Source organism: Callionymus lyra, chromosome 15, assembly GCF_982586985.1.
Source record: "Callionymus lyra chromosome 15, fCalLyr1.hap1.1, whole genome shotgun sequence".
NCBI lineage: Eukaryota > Metazoa > Chordata > Actinopteri > Syngnathiformes > Callionymidae > Callionymus > Callionymus lyra.
Window position 1 is genome coordinate 4,235,037 of NC_141832.1, and position 20,948 is coordinate 4,255,984.

Genomic DNA, 20,948 nt, shown 5'->3' on the forward strand with positions numbered 1-20,948 from the left:
TCACACCACCATTTGGAGAAAACCTGGTAAAAAAACATCTTAAGACTCTCACAGGTTCCAAAAGAGGGACTACAGCAGAGACGGCGTAGTTAAACAGGGGGAGTTTAGATTAAAACTAAAACTGAACTAGATTTAAAATAAACTGAAGAAGAAATAAAATATATATTAAAAGTAGAAATTAAAAAAAAAAATACAAAATATTAATAAGAACCAATATGGAAATAATAAAAATACAAAATAAACACGAACAACAAAACAAATGGGGTAAAAGAACATGTATTGTGGTCAGCTCATACTGCCAGATACAACACGTCCTCACACCCAAGGCGTCATACCGTCCTACGCCGTGCAATGTCCCCCTGGCGTCACTAAGGTAACGTTACAGGGGGGACAAAAACGGCGGTATTTGCCTACCCGGGTCACCCAGTAATATACAGAGCACCCCCCGACGTCGGATTCAAAACGACCCGGGTTACATTTCACGCGTCGCCCACCTCTTCGTTGCCATGGTAACGTGACGTGACTACCGTAATTCTACAACTATGAAGCGCACTTGAAATGTTTAATGTCAACAGTGCGATTCTAACCCTGATTGTGCTTACCGACCTCAAACCACTTTAAGGAGGTACAGAGTGAATATAAATCGGTAAAAATGCTTAATTTTAATTTTTTGAAGCTTGGATTGTTCACGCATCGCGGAAGTCAAGAGGCTCTCGCGGATTAATACATGCTTAAAAGGTCCTGTAAAAGTGACTATATTATATATTTGTAGGTGTTTCAACTCCATAATGTTGACATTGTTTTATGAATGAGTAAAATAAAGTATATTGCTATTTCGCTTGATCCTCTTTATAATCCGGTGCTTTTCTATGAAAATAGAACCTTTCATTGAGATTGCATGTATGGACATATGTTTTCTTTTTATTTAGCTTTAGTTTATTGAGCGTCTACGTGATGTTTGTCAACAGTAATCGCGATCCTGCAGAGGTGACGTAACACACCCTAATCAACGCCCCTTCCTCCAAACGCCGGATGATGACGTCACAATTGTTGACAAAGATCAATAGCATTTTGTCCACACGTTTGTTCAGTAAGTTGACGGAACCAGGTGCGCGTCACTCGTCTATTGAGGTAAGATATCATTATTGCTTTAAGTCGACTCAGAAATAAGGTTTCATTGCGTGTAATGTAACTTTCTGTGGTGCGTTAACACGAGAGCTAGTTCGCTAACACTTAGCTTTTTAAATTATAACGCAACTCACACACGTATTTTGTTTGTTATTTTGAAAGGACGAAAATATATTTAATATTCCAATAAAAAGTTTGCTATATTGGCAGGTCATGGTAGGCGATTTATTTTATTGATATTCAAGATATTGATTTCATTTATCACTTCCGCATATTAATACAGATAACATATTTATCGTATTTAAGTATATAAGTATACGTTTATTTTAACCCTTTTGGATGAGGGATTTGATCTTTTGTTGTTTTCTTTAAATGACAGAATATATATAAAATTATAATGAAAAGTATTTTAAATTCCAGCATAAATAGGTAAACCAGATGGAAACACAATCAAACAATGGATGAAGGAAACTTGGAGAGCTTATCTCTGAATGATCAAGTATACTTGCTTGTATTTATTGATTTATTATATTTAAAAGGGAGCACTAGTATGTTTTTGTTTTGTTTTTGCATGGAAGTGACCTGCAAGAACTGCCCAGAACTCCAGACCTGCTTGACATGAAACCTTTCTCTCTGTGGTTCCTGACAAATGATTTCAAATGTGAAGTAAGTGAGTAATATTTGTAACATAGTGAACACAAACTTGTAAACCTACAGCACATCCCATCATGGAAATAATCTAAAATGCAATTCTATGTTCTTTTCTAGGTGAGATGGAGTGCTGCATATCAGGTGCTGGACTAACCATCGGAGGTGGAAGGGGTCAACATGTCAAAAGCAGGTGAGGTGGTTTCATCATACACACTTTGGTCATTAAAATAGTCATGTTTGGTAATAATGATCAATACATTTCTGTGGCAGGACGCACTGACATGCTGACGCTTATGGTCAAGGTTTTCTGGCTTCTGTTGTTGGAAACACTTGGTCGTGCCTGTCAAGGTGGAAGGTACACTAGACTGAAGAGTCTTTTTCAATAGATTTTACACTTCAAATGATCAGAATCAAACGACTTCATTAATACAATGTTTTCCAGGTTCTGTTGACTTTCAGACAAAGAGCATTCAACGTTATTATGGCAGTAAGGAGACGGCAGGAAGTGTCAGATTCTTGAGAAGGAGATGAACCACCTCTGGTCTCTGTCAAGTCATTGTGATTCCCTGAAAGAGTTGTCTCGCATGGCAGCGTCACAGCAAGGTAAGAGTTCATTTAGCAAGTGAAGAACAGAAGTACAGCTGCTCATTCTTATTGTCTTATTCTTTTAAGATGCACCATGGGCTTGACTGGTGAGGCTTTGAAGGATCTTCAGAGCCTTTGAGGAGCAGCAGCAAGTCAGCATGACGTCACTCGAACCATGACTCGGACCAGAAACTACTACACACAAGTCTTCGATGAGGACGAGACCATCAACGTCGTGCAGATTCACTCTGATGGTTACTCGTGACATTTGTGACGATCTGTGAACAATTGTTTGATATGAAACCTGTAATAAAGCACAATTTGATTTAATTTTGAATAACATCCCATAGTATTCATCATCAGTGCAGGTAATGTGTTAAAAGTGTTAAAATGTGTTTGAGATCGACATAGAGTTCAACATGAACAATATTCAGGCAAAGCAGACATCATATGTTAATGAATCAATTAATTAATGCTTTATTTGAAACATGTTACATAAGAAAGTAAACTTAAGACAAACAAACAAAAACAATGACATTAGTCAAACAATAATTATAGTCAAAACAATAATATTTACCCAACATGTCCAAATTAAGAAGGATGAAGCATAAGCTCGTTTATACCTAACCCTTCACTACTCAATTATTAACCATCAACACCCAAAGTACATAAACAAAATACAAACATAAACAAACAAACATGCAGCAAAACACAGTGGAGATATTTAATATATAAATAGAGATAAACCACTGCTTTCTTGAAATCACCACACTTGCAATAACTTTCATAATGTTGTCATTCCATGTGATATGGGTAACAGTAAAAAATTGATTTAAATCATCAGTAATCATCATCGTTTAAAATAGAAACTGAAGAGCTATTTGTAAATTACACTCAAACTATGAAATAGAAGACAGCATGTCTAAAAGCTTTGTGAGACCCACAGTACATGTTTGAACTTTATAATATACATATTTATGTTATTGATAGGTGACTCAGGACTGCTGTTATACTATCAGAAAACTACACACACCAACATGATTCATTTGTTTGTAGTGGCCTGTGCTACATCAAAGGGTTAATTCTCTAACTTCAAGAGGCATGAAGGCCGTTGTAAAGCTGATATTTATATGACACATTCAGATGGTCTCCTACTATCCTGTGAGAAGTGTGGTTCAATGAGTCCAAAAATGAGGGAGAGGTTGTCATTCTTCTGTCAAGATGATCTCCAACAGAATGACGAGACCTGATCCTTCAGGAATGGACTTAGGCAACTTTTTTTCTAATCAGACCTCAGAGCTGATATTTGGATATGTTATTCTAGACTCCATTCTGAGTTGAGCTGTGGTGGTTTGATGTTGCTATGAACTTCCTGTGCCCCGTGGTATCATGGGAAACTTGGAGAAATCTGGACTTTGAAGCTCTATAAATCGACCATTGTTAATTTAAATGATCTGAAACTTTTAGAGGTTCTTCATGTTCCATTTGTACACATATATGTTCAAGAGTGTTTCTCTAGGTGCTTCCTGAAGCTACTTCCGGTTTGGGAGGGATTATCATTATGGTTCTACCAGTATATGATTTTACAGGTGTCAGAGGTCACACAGACCAAGTTTCATATAGCTGAGGGTCACAGAGGTCAAATTAGAGCAAAATAGCAACTGTTATGAAAAAATGTGCTTTTTGGCTCCTGTTTCTGGTTTGAGGCCCCTGGAGGTCTGAAAATTAGTGTGTGTGTTCACAATGAACTAAATATCAAACATGTAAATTTTGGTTTAAGTAGCTTTAGAAATCTCTGACCTATTGACCTATTTTGGCTATTGTGGCCTGTTGGACATGAAAGGGTTAATTCTATAACTTCAAGAGACTGTCACGTGGGCCCATGTGAAGCTAGTAAGATAAAATTTAATTTACAGAGTCTGACGGTCCCCTAGTATCTATGTAAGAAATCTGGTGTCCATTGGTGCAAAAATGAGGGAGAGGTTGTCATTCTTCTGTCAAGATGGTCTCTGAGTGTGACAGAATGACGAGACCTGATTTTCCAGGAATGGATTTGGGAACTTTTTTCTACTCAGACCTCAGAGCTGATATTTGGATATGTTATTCTAGACTCCATTCTGAGTTGAACTGTGGTGGTTCGATGTTGCTATGAACTTCCTGTGCCCCATGGTATCATGGGAAACTTGGAGAAATCTGGACTTTGAAGCTCTATAAATCGACCATTGTTAATTTAAATGATCTGAAACTTTTAGAGGTTCTTCATGTTCCATTTGTACACGTATATTTTTATTTTTCTAGGTGCTTCCTGAAGCTACTTCCGGTTTGGGAGGGGCTATCATTATGGTTCCACAAGCATATGATTTAAGAGGTGTCAGAGGTCACGCAGACCAAGTTTCATATGTCTGAGGGTCACAGAGGTCACATAAGAGCAAAAGAGCAACAGTCATGAAAAACACGTTTTTGGCCCCGGTTCATTCCCAGCGGCCCCTCGGGGTCTGAAAATGAGCATGATAGTTCACACTAGCCTCAATATCAAGCCTCTGTTAATTAATGTACATGTTATTGATTACTAATGTATGATTATGTTTGTACCTATGCAATACATATTATTGATTACATGTGATTATAGATGTACTTATTCCAATAGTAGTAAACTTTAAACTTTTGACACTGGATAAGCTATTAACTCCAATATGAATATTGTACATGAGCTGCTTTTCATCAACCTGTCATAATAAAAGATATGAACTGTTATCATAAAAACTTTATTTTAATTTTTTAAGCATTCATTGGTATCAATTATAGGCATATCTGAAGTTACAACTGCATTGATCATGTTGGGATGAATACTATGGGATGTTATTCAAAATTATATCAAATTGTGCTTTATTACAGGTTTCATATCAAACAAATGTTCACAGATCGTCACAAATGTCACGAGTAACCATCAGAGTGAATCTGCACGACGTTGATGGACTCGTCCTCATCGAAGACTTGTGTGTAGTAGTTTCTGGTCCGAGTCATGGTTCGAGTGACGTCATGCTGACTTGCTGCTGCTCCTCAAAGGCTCTGAAGATCATTCAAAGCCTCACCAGTCAAGCCCATGGTGCATCTTAAAAGAATAAGACAATAAGAATGAGCAGATGTACTTCTGTTCTTCACTTGCTAAATAAACTCTTACCTTGCTGTGACGCTGCCATGCGAGACAACTCTTTCAGGGAATCACAACGACTTGACAGAGACTTCCAGAGGTGGTTCATCTCCTTCTCAAGAATCTTTCACTTCCTGTCGTCTCCTTACTGCCATAACAACGTCGAATCCTCTTTGTCCGAAAGTCAACAGAACCTGGAAAATATTGTATTAATGAAGTCGTTTGATTCCGATCATTTGAAGTGTAAAATCTATTGAAAAAGACTCTTCAGTCTAGTGTACCTTCCACCTTGACGGGCACGACCAAGTGTTTCCAACAACAGAAGCCAGAAAACCTTGACCATAAGCGTCAGCATGTCAGTGCGTCCTGCCACAGAAATGTATTGATCATTATTACCAAACATGACTATTTTAATGACCAAAGTGTGTATGATGTAACCATCTCACCTGCTTCTGACATGTTGACTCCTTCCACCTCCGATGGTTAGTCCAGCACCTGATATGCAGCACTCCATCTCACCTAGAAAAGAACATAACATTGTATTTTAGATTATTTCCATGATGGGATGTGCTGTAGGTTTACAAGTTTGTGTTCACTATGTTACAAATATTACTCACTTACTTCACATTTGAAATCATTTGTCAGGAACCACAGAGAGAAATGTTTCATGTCAAGCAGGTCTGGAGTTCTGGGCAGTTCTTGCAGGTCACTTCCATGCAAAAACAAAAACATACTAGTGCTCCCTTTTAAATATAATAAATCAATAAATACAAGCAAGTATACTTGATCATTCAGAGATAAGCTCTCCATGTTTCCTTCATCCATTGTTTGATTGTGTTTCCATCTGGTTTACCTCTTTATGCTGGAATTTAAAATACTTTTCATTATTATTTTATATATATTCTTTCATTTAAAGAAAACAACAACAGATCAAATCCCTCATCCAAAAGGGTTCAAATAAACGTATACTTATATACTTAAATACGATAAATATGTTATCTGTATTAATATGCGGAAGTGATAAATGAAATCAATATCTTGAATATTAATAAAATAAATCGCCTACCATGACCCACCAATATAGCAAACTTTTTATTGGAATATAAATATATTTTCGTCCTTCAAAATAACAAAAAAAATACGTGCGTGAGTTACATTATAATTTAAAAAGCTAAGTTTTAGCAAACTAGCTCTCGTGTTAACGCACCACAGAAAGTTACATTACACGCAATGAAACCTTATTTCTGAGTCTTAAAGCAATAATGATATCTTACCTCAATAGACGAGTGACGCGCACCTGGTTCCGTCAAGTTATGCACAAACGTGAGGATAAAATGCAATCGATCTTTGTAAACAAGTGTGACGTCATCATCCGGAAGTTGCGTATGCGGCAATTTGAAAACTTTTTAGCTGACGCTAAATTTAAACTAAACTTAATTCGGTCTTTATACAAGCACGCATCTACTATTGTATTCATGGCGCTTTTAAACAAACAAGCACAATATCTCATTTTATTCCTGTGGTGTGACGTCACCGCTGCAGGATCAGTTGATTAGCATGTGTGACGTCACCACTGCAGGATCGCGATTAATGTTGACAAACGTCACGTAGACGCTTATAATCACAGCTAAATAAAAAGAAAACATATGTCCATAAACGCAATCTCAATGAAAGCTTATATTTTCATAGGAAAGCGCACCGGATTATAAAGAGGATCAAGCGAAATAGCACAGACTTTATTTTACTCATTCATAAAACAATGTCAACATTATGGAGTTGAAACACCTAAAAATATACAATATAGTCACTTTTCTAAACTTAGGAAAATGTTGTCGGAACATGATCTGGAGCTTGTAATCCATGCGTTTGTTTCTTCTCGTCTGGACTATTGTAACAGTTTGTTTTCATGTCTTAACAAGAAGGATCGTCTCGCCTGCAGTTAATTCAGAACTCTGCAGCGAGAATTCTGACCCGCTCAAGTAGAAGAACTCACATCTCTCCGGTCCTTAAAACTCTTCACTGGCTTCCAGTTTCTTTCAGGATCAACTTTAAAATTCTGGTTCTTACTTTCAGAGCTATTCATGGTCAGGCTCCTCCTTCCATCAGTGATCTGATCCAGCCTTACACCCCAGCTCGGGCTCTGAGGTCTGTGGACCATAATCTACTTATGGTTCCACGCACACGGCTCAGGACCAGAGGAGAGAAATCTTTTCAGGCTGTTGCTCCTAAGCTTTGGAACGATCTTCTCTCTCTTTGCGCTTGATGGAGTCTACTGACTCCTTTAAGAAACATCTTAAGACGTTTCTATTTGTTCAGGCTTTTCCTTGAATTTCTCGAACTCCTGTGTTGTTCTCAGTATTATCTTGATCTTTAAAGTATGTACTTTTTTGAGTATTGTTTTGATTGTTTAAGCGCTTTGTGACCCTGGTCTCGAAAAGCGCTATATAAATAAATATTACTTACTTACTTACTTACTTTTACAGGACCTTTTAAGCATGTATTAATCCGCGAGAGCCTCTTGACTTCCGCGATGCGTGAACAATCCAAGCTTCAAAAAATTAAAATTAAGCATTTTTACCGATTTATATTCACTCTGTACCTCCTTAAAGTGGTTTGAGGTCGTAAAGCACAATCGGGGTTAGAGTCGCACTGTTGACATTAAACATTTCAAGTGCGCTACATAGTTGTAGAATTACGGTAGCTAAAGGAGAAGAGCGACACGTCACGTCACGTTACCATGGCAACGAAGAGGTGGGTGACGCGTCAAATGTAACCAGGGTCGTTTGAATTCGACGTCAGGGGGTGCTCTGTATATTACTGGGTGACCCGGGTAGGCATATACCGACGTTTTTGTCCCCCCTGTAACGTTACCTTAGTGACGCCAGGGGGACATTGCACGGCGTAGCACGGTTGACGCCTTGGGTGTGAGGACGTGTTGGTATCTCTAGGTAATGTTTTTACATGTGTATCTCTAGGTAATGTTTATACATGTGTATCTCTAGGTAAGGTTTATACATGTGTATCTCTAGGTAATGTTTTTACATGTGTATCTATAGGTAATGTTTTACATGTGTATCTCTAGTTAATGTTTTTACATGTGTATCTCTAGGTAATGTTTATACATGTGTATCTCTAGGTAATGTTTATACATGTGTATCTCTAGGTAATGTTTTACATGTGTATCTCTAGGTAATGTTTTTACATGTGTATCTCTAGGTAATGTTTTTAACATGTGTATCTCTAGGTACATGTTTTTACATGTGTATCTCTAGGTAATGTTTTTACATGTGTATCTCTAGGTAATGTTTTACATGTGTATCTCTAGGTAATGTTTTACATGTGTATCTCTAGGTCTTGTTTTACATGTGTATCTCTATGTAATGTTTTTACATGTGTATCTCTAGGTAATGTTTATACATGTGTATCTCTAAGTAATGTTTTTATATGTGTATTTCTAGGTAATGTTTATACATGTGTATCTCTAGGTAATGTTTAACATATGTATCTCTAGGTAATGTTTATACATGTGTATCTCTAGGTAATGTTTTTACATGTTTTTACATGTGTATCTCTAGTTATTGTTTATACATGTGTATCTCTATGTAATGTTTATACATGTGTATCTCTATGTAATGTTTATACATGTGTATCTCTAGGTAATGTTTTTACATGTGTATTTTTTTCATTATTTTTTTTATTTTTTATTTTTTATTGATTTTCAGATATTAAGACATACATTTTGAAACACACACACAAAATAAGTAAAATAAAAGGTACAATACAAAGACAAAGGAAGATAACTCTTAAATGATGGTGGCTTGTCTGACTTCCACTGCAGAAGAACAAGTCTGCGTGCCATCAGTGAGGAAAATGCATTTGCGTTTGCATGTGCTGTATTTACAGAGAGGTCAGGTGGAGGTACTCCAAATATACAGATGTGTGGAGAAGGTGTTATTACTTTTTTACACATGTGGGAAATACATTCAAATATTGTACTCCAGAAACCTTTGAGTGATGGACAATGCCAGAACATATGACCCAAAGTAGCTGGGCTGTGAGAACATCTTAAACAATGTGGACTGACGTCTGGGTAGATTTTAGCAAGTCTCTCATTTGAATAATGCAAACGATGTAACACTTTAAATTGTATGAGACGTTGCTTTATGCAGTAAGATGACGAATGGATACACTCTAAGCTACGCTGCCAGAAACTTGCAGATCATTTAATGTTTAAATCTTGTTCCCAGGCTTAGTTTTGTCCCATGACAGAGGTTTGACATTTTGCATGATCCTATATATTTTGGAAATATTACCTTTTATGTGTGGATTTAAGGAAAGAATCTCATTGCATGTGTTGTTGGATTGCACAAGTGGAAATTTAAGATATTTATTGGCAAAACTCCTGACTTGGAGATATCTGAAGAAATTACTTTTATGAAGATTGTGTTTTTGTTGTAGATACTCAAATGTTAGAAAATGATTCTTTTGAATCAAGTCTTTTAGAAATACCAGTCCACTACTGTGCCAGACCTGGAAACCAGTGTCCATCTCGGACGGGGGGAAAAGATGATTATTCATTAAGGGAGAGAATGTAATTAAATCTTTTAAATAAAAATGTTTCCGAAATTGATTCCAAATCTTTATAGAATTTTTCACAACAGGGTTGAGATCTGGTGCTGGCATATTGGTAATGTAGCACTTAGCAGAGAAATGGCATTATTATTATTTATTTCCAAATTAGCCCAAAGTGGACCTCGTTTTTCCCACCATGCACCAACACAAAATGCAAATTTGCACACATTTGCTGCCCAGTAATAGAACATAAAGTTAGGAAGACCAAGTCCTCCCTCCAACCTCGGAATTTCCAGAAAACGTTTTTTCATTCTTGGCACAGATCGGTTCCATATAAATGCAGAAATTAAACTGTCACGTCCCTGAAAAACAGATTTGGGTAAATAATATGGAATAATTTGGAAGAAATCTTGGTATACATGTGTAATCTTTAAACCCAAGTAGGTACATTTGTTTGTTAACTGAAAGGGGAAGATATTATAGTCGATTGATTTTGCCAGATCATTGATTGGAAATACAGCACTTTTTGAAAAATTTAATTTGTAACCTGAAATGTGACCAAATATTTTTAATATTTCAATAACTCCAGGTATTGAAACTACTGGATTAGACAAATAGAGCAAAAGGTCATCAGCATATAGTGAACATTTATGAATTTCCTTGTTCCTCAACACTCCAAAGATTTCCTCCTCTTTCCTCAGAGCCAGAGGCTCAATAGCTAAATCAAAAAGAAAAGGTGAGACAACAACCCTGTCTTGTTCCTCTGTAAAGTTTAAAATACGTTGATGTTATTGAGTTAGTGTGTACTGCAGCCACTGGTGTGGAATAGATTATTTTGATCCAAGATATAAAGTTCGAACCAAAACCAAATTTTCCCAACACTGTAAATAAGTATTCCCACTCCACCGATCAAATGCTTTTTCAGCGTCAAGTGAGATAACGACTTCTGGCATTTCAGTGGAATGGGAATTATATAAAATATTAAGTCAACGTCGCATGTTAAAGAAAGATTGCCTACCTGGAGCAAAACCAGTCTGGTCAGGGTGGATTATTTTGGTCACTGTTTCCAGACGACGAGACAGAACTTTAGTGAGAATTTTATAGTCGCAGCAGAGAAGGCTTATGGGCCGGTAAGGTAAGGTAAGGTAAGGTAAGGGTAAGGTAAGGTAAGGTAAGGTGAGGTAAGATAAGGTAAGGTAAGATAAGGTAAGGTAAGGTGAGGTAAGGTGAGGTAAGATAAGTTAAGGTAAGATAAGGTAAGATAAGGTAAGGTAAGATAAGGTAAGGTAAGGTAAGGTGAGGTAAGGTAAGGTGAGGTAAGATAAGGTAAGGTAAGGGTAAGGTAAGGTAAGGTAAGGTGAGGTAAGATAAGGTAAGGTGAGGTAAGATAAGGTAAGGTGAGGTAAGGTGAGGTAGGATAAGTTAAGGTAAGATAAGGTAAGATAAGGTAAGGTAAGATAAGGTAAGGTAAGGTAAGGTAAGGTAAGATAAGGTAAGGTAAGATAAGGTAAGATAAGTTAAGGTAAGATAAGGTAAGATAAGGTAAGGTAAGGTGAGGTAAGATAAGATAAGGTAAGGTAAGGTGAGGTGAGGTAAGGTAAGGTACGAGCCACATTCTCGCGGATCTTTTCCTTTTTTAGGTATAACTGTAATAGTTGCCTGATTCATTGTTGGTGGTAGTTTTAAAGTTATAAGTGTTTCTTCAAATAATTTACTTAAAATAGGGGAAAGTTTATTGAAAACATTTTATAAACTTCAGTGGGGAATCCATCTGGACCAGGTGCTTTTACGCTTTGCATTGAGTTTATAGCTAGAGTTATTTCCTCTGTTGTTATTCTGGAGTCTATAACAGATTGTTCTTGTTTATTAATTTGGGGAATTTGCATATTTTATAAAAAGTCCTCAATCTCCAATGATGTTGCAGAAGTCTCAGAGGTATAAAGGTTGCTATAACATTTTCTGGTCATTAATAGTTTGTGGATGTACGGATGTCAAACCCTCAGCTGTATTAATTTCAGAAATGATTTGCTGCCGATTGTTTGATTTGGTGACAGTAGTCGAGCCACTTTGTCACTGTGTTCATAGTAGGTTTGTTTTGTTTTCAGGAGGAGTCTCTCAATTTGGACAGTGGTTAAATGATTGTATTCGGCTTGTAATAATTGTCTTTCATTGAATAAGGATGGATTAGGCTGAGATGCACATTTTTTATCCAATTGTAATAATTTCTGCTGTATCTCATTGAGGCGTTTAGTTCTTTCTTTCTTGACATTTGCTGAAAATGAAATAATTTGTCCCCTTAGATAAGCTTTGAGTGCCTCCCAGATTGAAGTGTAGGACATTCCGGGAGTAATATTGATGTCAAGAAAGAAATCAATTTGATCCGAGAGAAAATGTTGAAAGTTTTTGCTTGACAATAAGAGCGGGTCAAGACGCCATGTGCGTTGAACTGGTGCACTGTCTGGAAATGCTATGTCCAGTTGAACTGGTGCACTGTCTGGAAATGCTATGTCCAGTTGAACTGGTGCACTGTCTGGAAATGCTATGTCCAGTTGAACTGGTGCACTGTCTGGAAATGCTATGTCCAGTTGGACTGGTGCATGATGGGAAATCACAATACTGTGGTATTGGCATTTTGTTACACACGGCAAAATTCTGTTGTCTATCAGAAAAAAGTATATCCTCGAAAACGATTGGTGGACATGTGAAAAAAAAGAATATTGTTTGGTAGTGAGGTTTAATTTCCTCCAGGGGTCAGTAAGTGCATAAGATTGTTTAATGAGATTTACTGTATTTGCTGATTTTGATAAATTATTATGAAGTTTAGTGGAGGATCTAACGTTGGCTCAGGTACGAGATTAAAGTCACCTCCTAAAATGATGTTATATTTGTTAGGATCTGGAATAGTTGCTATTAGTCTAGAGAAGAAGTGAGGATCAGTTAGGGCCATAAACATTAACTAGTGCCGCCTCAGTTCCAGACAATCTACCCACGACTATGACATATCTTCCCTTGTTATCAGATGTGACATTGGTGAGTTGAAAACAGACTCCTTTTCTAATAAGTATGGCAGCTCCTCTTGACCTATCCCCATAATTAGAGTGATAAACATGTTCTATCATCCCCTCTTTAACTTTGAGTGTTCTTCTGGACGTAAGTGTGTCTCTTGTAAGAACATTATCTCTCCACTTAATGACTTCAGGTGTGTAAGAACCTTGTTACGCTCAATAGGATGTTCACTCCTTTTACGTTCCAGCTTATAAAAGGTGTTGAACCTAAAGACAGTGGGTTGTGACTCATATTTTAACATGGGTGTAAATACAGTATACAGTATACAGTAACTGTATGGAGTAAACAAAACAAACAACAACAACACATAATGCCCTTGAACAACAGAGAACAACACACACACACGTGACAATCTTCTCCAAAAAAAAAGGAGAGATCGCACAACCTACCGTAAAAGGTATCTGCACTAACATGCTCAGGAAGCTAAAGTTGCTCCAACAGAAGTTAATACAAGTAAGGCTCACTTCAATTATAGTATTATTTATCATAAACATCTAATGACAATAAGAAGGACTCACATGATTGGTATTTAAATAACCAGCATCAACAAGGATAAAGGAGAACATCAAAATAACATTAACTTGTATTAAACGTGTAGAAAAAGTTGAATCAGTTGCTATAATGTTGTTAAATCACTGTCTCACCGGAGTGTCTTCACGCGTCACGTGTCTCCACTGATGTTTTTGTTGACATACTCGCGCCTCTGCAGCAGTAGAAGGATTTCTACACGTTCTTGTACGTGATTCTGAAGCGCGCAGGATAAGCAAATCCGAACCGAACCCCGTCCACTCCACGTAGCTTTCATGGCGGAGAGTTCAGAGGTCGTGGACCTGTATTCTTTGAGCTGCGCTCGCGCTGCAACAATATCCGCTCGAATCACCGCCATCTCACTCTCCAACACTGCTCGAGCTTCTGTTTGAAGAAGCTAAATCCTTGCGCACCGAAGATAGTAGCTCCATCTTGAGCGACTCGGTGACGCGTCGGGTGTCGAGACACTCTTTCAGGAAAGCTACTTCAATGGAGCTCGAGGCTAAAGTCGAAGGCCTCGTGGCTTGAGTCGTTGTTTGCCTACCTTTGCTTGATTTACCAGCCATTTCGCAGTTTCCATTTTTAAGGTATATGGCTTAGCAAAGGTAAAATTCGAATATTTTCCAAAAAGTGCCCTGAAAAAATTACTTTTATTTACTCGTTCTGTGGAGCTCCAAAAAACTTGTCTAGTCCATTGCTATGCTCAGCAGCGCCCCAAAGGTTTATTTTTTAATATTCAATTATTTAATACAGTATTTATATAAAGGTTATTTTTTTTAATACTTTATTTATTTAAAGGTTTATTTGTTTAATATTCAATCAGTTAATACTTTATTTATTTAAAGGTTTATTTTTAAATATTCAATCATTTAATACTTTATTTAAAGGTTAATTTTTTAATATTAAATAATTTAATAATTTATTTAAAGCTTGTTTTTTTTTTTCATTTAATACTTTATTTAAAGGTTTAATTTTTAATATTCAATCATTTAATCCTTATTTTATTAAAGGTTAATTTTTTAATATTCAATCATTTAATACTTTATTTAAAGGTTTATTTTTTTTAATATTCAATCATTTAATACTTTATTTATTTAAAGGTTTATTTATAAATATTCAATCATTTAATATTTTATTTAAAGGTTTATTCTTTTAATATTCAATCATTTAATACTTTATTTAAAGGTTTATTTTTTTAAATTCAATCATTTAATACTTTATTTAAAGGTTAATTTTTTAATTTTGAATCATTTAATACTTTATTTAAAGGTTTATTTTTTAATATTTAGTCATTTAATACTTTATTTAAAGGTAATTTTTTTTAATATTCAATCATTTAATACTTTTTTATTAAAAGTTTAATTTTTAATATTCAATCATTTAATACTTTATTTATTTAAAGGTTATTTTTTTTAATATTCAATCATTTAATACTTTATTTATTTAAAGGTTTATTTTTTAAATATTCAATCAGTTAATACTTTATTTAAAGTTTTCTTTTTTTAATATTCAATCATTTAATACTTTATTTATTTAAAGGTTTATTTATAAATATTCAATCATTTAATACTTTATTTATTTAAAGGTTTATTTATAAATATTAAATTATTTAATACTTTATTTAAAGGTTTATTTTTTAATTTTGAATCATTTAATACTTTATTTAAAGGTTTAATTTTTAATATTCAATCATTTAATCCTTTTTTTTATTAAAGGTTAATTTTTTAATATTCAATCATTTAATACTTTATTTAAAGGTTTATTTTTTTTATATTCAATCATTTAATACTTTGTTTATTTAAAGGTTTATTTATAAATATTCAATCATTTAATACTTTATTTAAAGGTTTATTCTTTTAATATTCAATCATTTAATACTTTATTTAAAGGTTTATTTTTTAATATTGATTCATTTAATACTTTATTTAAATGAATCTCAGTGTGTGAAAGAACCACATTTCCCAGAGTGCACCAGCAGCAGCTGCTTCAGTCATTGTCACTAATGAGCAGCACCTGTGAACTGTGAGGTAATGGAGGGTCTCAGTCAGTCAGTCAGTCAGAGAGAGAAGACGCTCCAAGTTCACAACAATGGCTTCAGTCCAAAGACGCCAATGGTCGGTGAAATGTTTTCTTTACTTTGATTTAGTGCTTGTTATTAACAATAACATACAAACATATAGAACCTAGCTTCTCCACCAGCAACCACAGCAAGAGCAACACGAGGGACAGAAGTGTCAGAGAGCATAGAGAACCTTGTTCAGTAGTTAGTTCAGCAGCCACACCATCAGGACAACAAAAATGTCATCACAAGAGTCAAGTTCATGTTTGCGACCAGATCGTGCCATTTGTCTTCATCATCACGTTCATCATCATCCCAGACATAGTTCTTAGTGCAGTGTGGGGGGTCCAAAGGTGGATCATAGGAATGAAGTCTCATAAGTCTTTTCAAGATCAGAGAAATCAGATAATCATAATCATCTATAGACAGCCAGGTTTAAGCAGAATAAGTCAATGGTTTTATCTGACATGAGTTCATTAATTAGTGCAGCTTTTGAGGATCGGATATTCAACAATCCACACTTAATTCTCCTCTACAATGGTAGTGCAAGTATTTATTTGATTCAGATTTATTTGAATTTTCTTTAACAGCTCTTCTAGTGACATTTCTTCTTGTTTTTACTAAGTGGGTCAGATTGACCCTCTCTATGCGGTTAAAGGCAGGTGGCTGTTGTAGGAGCAGAAGAAGGTGAAGATGCAGTTCTTCTGATCTGTGCTCTGAGTCACGTTACACTAAAACTCTCAACACTGCTAGACAAGAGAGATGCTCCTTCCAACGTGGGATGGATCAGTCTCTCCTAAGCAGACCAGGTTTTCCCCAGAAGGTTTTCCAGTTGTTAACAAAGCCAACCCCATTTGCGGGGCAGCACTGCGACAACCAGCCATTAAATGATGAATAGCGACTAAACATATCATCATGTTGGGAAGAATCCAGAGAACACTACGGAGTCCGACATTGTTTGTGCGAACAAACACACCGACGCACTTCATCCAGCTGTGACGGAGAGAAACGAACGTGACGGAGCGAGAGAGAACGAGAAGGAAGACAGAAGAAGAAGTAAAGGAGGTCATTTAAGAACAAATAAAGAAGTGTTGAAGAAGAAATGACAAGAAAGAATGATAAGAAAAGAGAAGCAAGAATAAAAGAAAAATGAAGAATGATAAAGAAGAGAAATGGAACGAAGAAGAAGAAAAAGAAAAGGAGATGAAGAGGATGACGTCATAGAGTCTTCTCACCCTGGTTGAACTTTGACTGCAGCCTCCACACTGTTCCTCACGTCCTTCTCGCCTCCGTCAGGACAATACGCCACTGTGCCTGTGGCGCCCTCTGGTGCCTGCACCGCCACAGTGCAGCCGGACACGGACTGCAGGAATGACTTGGGAGCGCTGGAGAGAAAGTTTATTTATTCATTTTCAATCATTTAATACTTTATTTAAAGGTTTCTTTTTTAATATTCAATCATTTAATACTTTTGTTATGTCTTGTGTGTCTTTCTTGGTGTTTCCTGTTTTTATTTTGAAACCTGCTCCCTTCTGTGTCTTTGAGTTTCCTTTCCGGTCCCTTAACCTGCTGATTAGTTATTGTCTTCACCTGTCTTGTGTTCTCCTGCTGATTAGTTATTGTCTTCACCTGTCTTGTGTTCTCCTGCTGATTAGTTATTGTCTTCACCTGTCTTGTGTTCTCCTGCTGATTAGTTATTGTCTTCACCTGGTCTTGTGTTCTCCTGCTGATTGTTATTGTCTTCACCTGTCTTGTGTTCTCCTGCTGATTAGTAATTGTCTTCACCTGGTCTTGTGTTCTCCTGCTGATTAGTTATTGTCTTCACCTGTCTTGTGTTCTCCTGCTGATTAGTTATTGTCTTCACCTGTCTTGTGTTCTCCTGCTGATTGTTATTGTCTTCACCTGTCTTGTGTTCTCCTGCTGATTAGTTATTGTCTTCACCTGTCTTGTGTTCTCCTGCTGATTAGTAATTGTCTTCACCTGGTCTTGTGTTCTCCTGCTGATTAGTTATTGTCTTCACCTGTCTTGTGTTCTCCTGCTGATTAGTTATTGTCTTCACCTGTCTTGTGTTCTCCTGCTGATTAGTTATTGTCTTCACCTGGTCTTGTGTTCTCCTGCTGATTAGTTATTGTCTTCACCTGTCTTGTGTTCTCCTGCTGATTAGTTATTGTCTTCACCTGTCTTGTGTTCTCCTGCTGATTGTTATTGTCTTCACCTGTCTTGTGTTCTCCTGCTGATTAGTTATTGTCTTCACCTGTCTTGTGTTCTCCTGCTGATTAGTTATTGTCTTCACCTGTCTTGTGTTCTCCTGCTGATTAGTTATTGTCTTCACCTGTCTTGTGTTCTCCTGCTGATTAGTTATTGTCTTCACCTGGTCTTGTGTTCTCCTGCTGATTGTTATTGTCTTCACCTGTCTTGTGTTCTCCTGCTGATTAGTAATTGTCTTCACCTGGTCTTGTGTTCTCCTGCTGATTAGTTATTGTCTTCACCTGTCTTGTGTTCTCCTGCTGATTGTTATTGTCTTCACCTGTCTTGTGTTCTCCTGCTGATTAGTTATTGTCTTCACCTGTCTTGTGTTCTCCTGCTGATTAGTAATTGTCTTCACCTGGTCTTGTGTTCTCCTGCTGATTAGTTATTGTCTTCACCTGTCTTGTGTTCTCCTGCTGATTAGTTATTGTCTTCACCTGTCTCGTGTTCTCCTGCTGATTAGTTATTGTCTTCACCTGGTCTTGTGTTCTCCTGCTGATTAGTTATTGTCTTCACCTGTCTTGTGTTCTCCTGCTGATTAGTTATTGTCTTCACCTGTCTTGTGTTCTCCTGCTGATTGTTATTGTCTTCACCTGTCTTGTGTTCTCCTGCTGATTAGTTATTGTCTTCACCTGTCTTGTGTTCTCCTGCTGATTAGTAATTGTCTTCACCTGGTCTTGTGTTCTCCTGCTGATTAGTTATTGTCTTCACCTGTCTTGTGTTCTCCTGCTGATTAGTTATTGTCTTCACCTGTCTTGTGTTCTCCTGCTGATTGTTATTGTCTTCACCTGTAAAGGTAGTAGTATGTCTCAAATCAAACTCTGCTGCTACACACTAGCAGGAAATGACGCGACAGCTTCTTCTTCTTCTACTAATTAACGATGATTGCAATCAGCTGTTGGAACGATATCGACACCTGCTGGCAGCTTTGGGAGAAAAAGAAATGAAGAAAAATATGAATAACGAAATATTCAAGAGTTATTTACGCCGCTATCAGCAGCGAAGACGTCTCATCCTTCTACTGCTGGCAGAAAATGTACCTGTAAGTATATGAATATATATGCATATATAAATTTATATATAGATAGATATGCATATATATGAGATTTTCTTTTTTTTTTTACCTGATAAACTGTGTTCTTTGCTAATAAACTTTATGTGAAGGAAGGAAAGAAGGGAAAAGGGAGGACAGACTAGAGGTAGGGAACAGATCAATCGGATAAAAAAAAGAAAAAACGTAGGTCTGTGATAAACGGAAGGAAAAACTTATTGTGGATGGAAGAAGGAAACAGATTGGGTCAACTTGACCCAGAGGTATAACAGGTAAATATATTGTAAATAGGATATATAGATTTGGTTATGCTCAAGATGAAAAAATAATCATAACAGGTGTTGGGAAAACATCTTCTAGTCCTACAGCAGTGACGGTGTTAATGTCCTTTGAAAACCAACTAGACAGTAACGTATAACTGCTGCCCTACCAGTCAAGCATAATTGTAAAACACAAGAAGATTTACTTAATATAACTTTATTAAAACATGAACTTTTTTTCCTCCAACAGGCTCCAAACCCCAGGCAGTACTGCCAAATAAATGCCACTTTACTGTACTTCGATAGTGGAGACCTCCGTCCCGACTTCTGCCTCTCCAGGCCATCTTTTAATGCCCTGATGGTTGCCCTCGGCGAGGCGAGTGACCATGGCTGGGGACCCGTCATTGAGGCCTTAGTTTTTTTTTCTTTGGTTAGCCAGTGGGACCTCTTACCTTGTGGTGGGAAGAGCCTTTGGCATGCACCGAGCCACAGTCCACCGTGCCATACACAAAACGAGCACAAAGGTCCTCACCCTCCTCTCCAAGGTCGTCCGTCACCCATCAGAAGAGGAACTGCCACTGGTGGGAGCTGGTTTTGCCCGTTTGGCTTGGACAGCAGCCTTCCACAATGTTGTTGGCAGCGTCCACAACGTCCTCAACATCCTCAACGTCCTCAACGTCCTCAACATCCTCAACGTCCACAACGTCCTCAACATCCTCAACGTCCACAACGTCCTCAACGTCCACAACGTCCACAACGTCCTCAACGTCCACAACGTCCACAACATCCTCAACGTCCTCAACGTCCTCAACGTCCTCAACGTCCACAACGTCCACAACGTCCTCAACGTCCTCAACGTCCTCAACGTCAATCGCCTCATCCATCGAGGTGGACCACTTCCAGGATGCGGCAGTGACTTCACCCCCCTCTGTGCTGACCCCAGTTGACTTCAGCTTCTGTGAAGGAAAGAATTAGAGGGAATGATATTTTTTACATCTCTATCCTTATTGTCATATGAAGCCATTTAACTTCTAATAATGTTTCTGGGAGTAATGTGTTTGCCAGCAGCACATCTTAGCTTGAAAACCAACCTTGTATGCTTGCTTAAGGTTTTCCCACTTCTTTTTGACGTAGGCTGGGGTCACCTTCCCCCCCAGCTCCCGGGCCTTAATGAACACCCTGATTGAAATACAAGTTGACACAACTATGCAATGACACTCCTTACAGTAACATCAATGTCTACAAACATGTAAGTTATGAAAGGTGTCATTCATGTTAGCATGATCAAATATGTTGTTCATTCACTTCCTCATAGCCAGTGATGGCTGCATTGATCGCCACTCAAAGAGGGCCCTTGTGTCTTCATCGCCCCCTTAAAAATAAATACATTTTTAAATGAAAATAAATACAATAATATCTATACTCAGAACAGTAAAAACAATAACGTTTATATACTGTGTGCTGATACGCTAGCTTCAGCATTTCGGCTGTGAACACACATCTTATAGTACAATAAACGTAACGTACATGTCATGACCTATGTTTAGTGAGTGTTCGCTCACAAGCTAGCGAAATAACATTAGCATTCACGTTTTCATCCAAAATACAAATAAACAAACGTTACTGACGTTTCTATACAACAGCACTAGT

At 37.1% G+C, this 20,948-nt stretch overlaps 2 long non-coding RNA genes across 2 annotated transcripts; both read right to left on the reverse strand.

The window, feature by feature from the left end:
* Positions 1–5,446: 5,446 nt before the first annotated feature.
* Positions 5,447–5,868, reverse strand: LOC148064537 (uncharacterized). The gene is made up of 3 exons (XR_015713383.1): positions 5,797–5,868; positions 5,546–5,709; positions 5,447–5,476 (listed from the first exon to the last, which is right to left on the reverse strand). It is a non-coding gene; the product is annotated as an uncharacterized LOC148064537 (long non-coding RNA).
* Positions 5,869–5,961: 93 nt separating this feature from the next.
* On the reverse strand, positions 5,962–6,851 carry LOC148064538 (uncharacterized). The gene is made up of 3 exons (XR_015713382.1): positions 6,790–6,851; positions 6,137–6,377; positions 5,962–6,034 (listed from the first exon to the last, which is right to left on the reverse strand). It is a non-coding gene; the product is annotated as an uncharacterized LOC148064538 (long non-coding RNA).
* Positions 6,852–20,948: the final 14,097 nt, after the last annotated feature.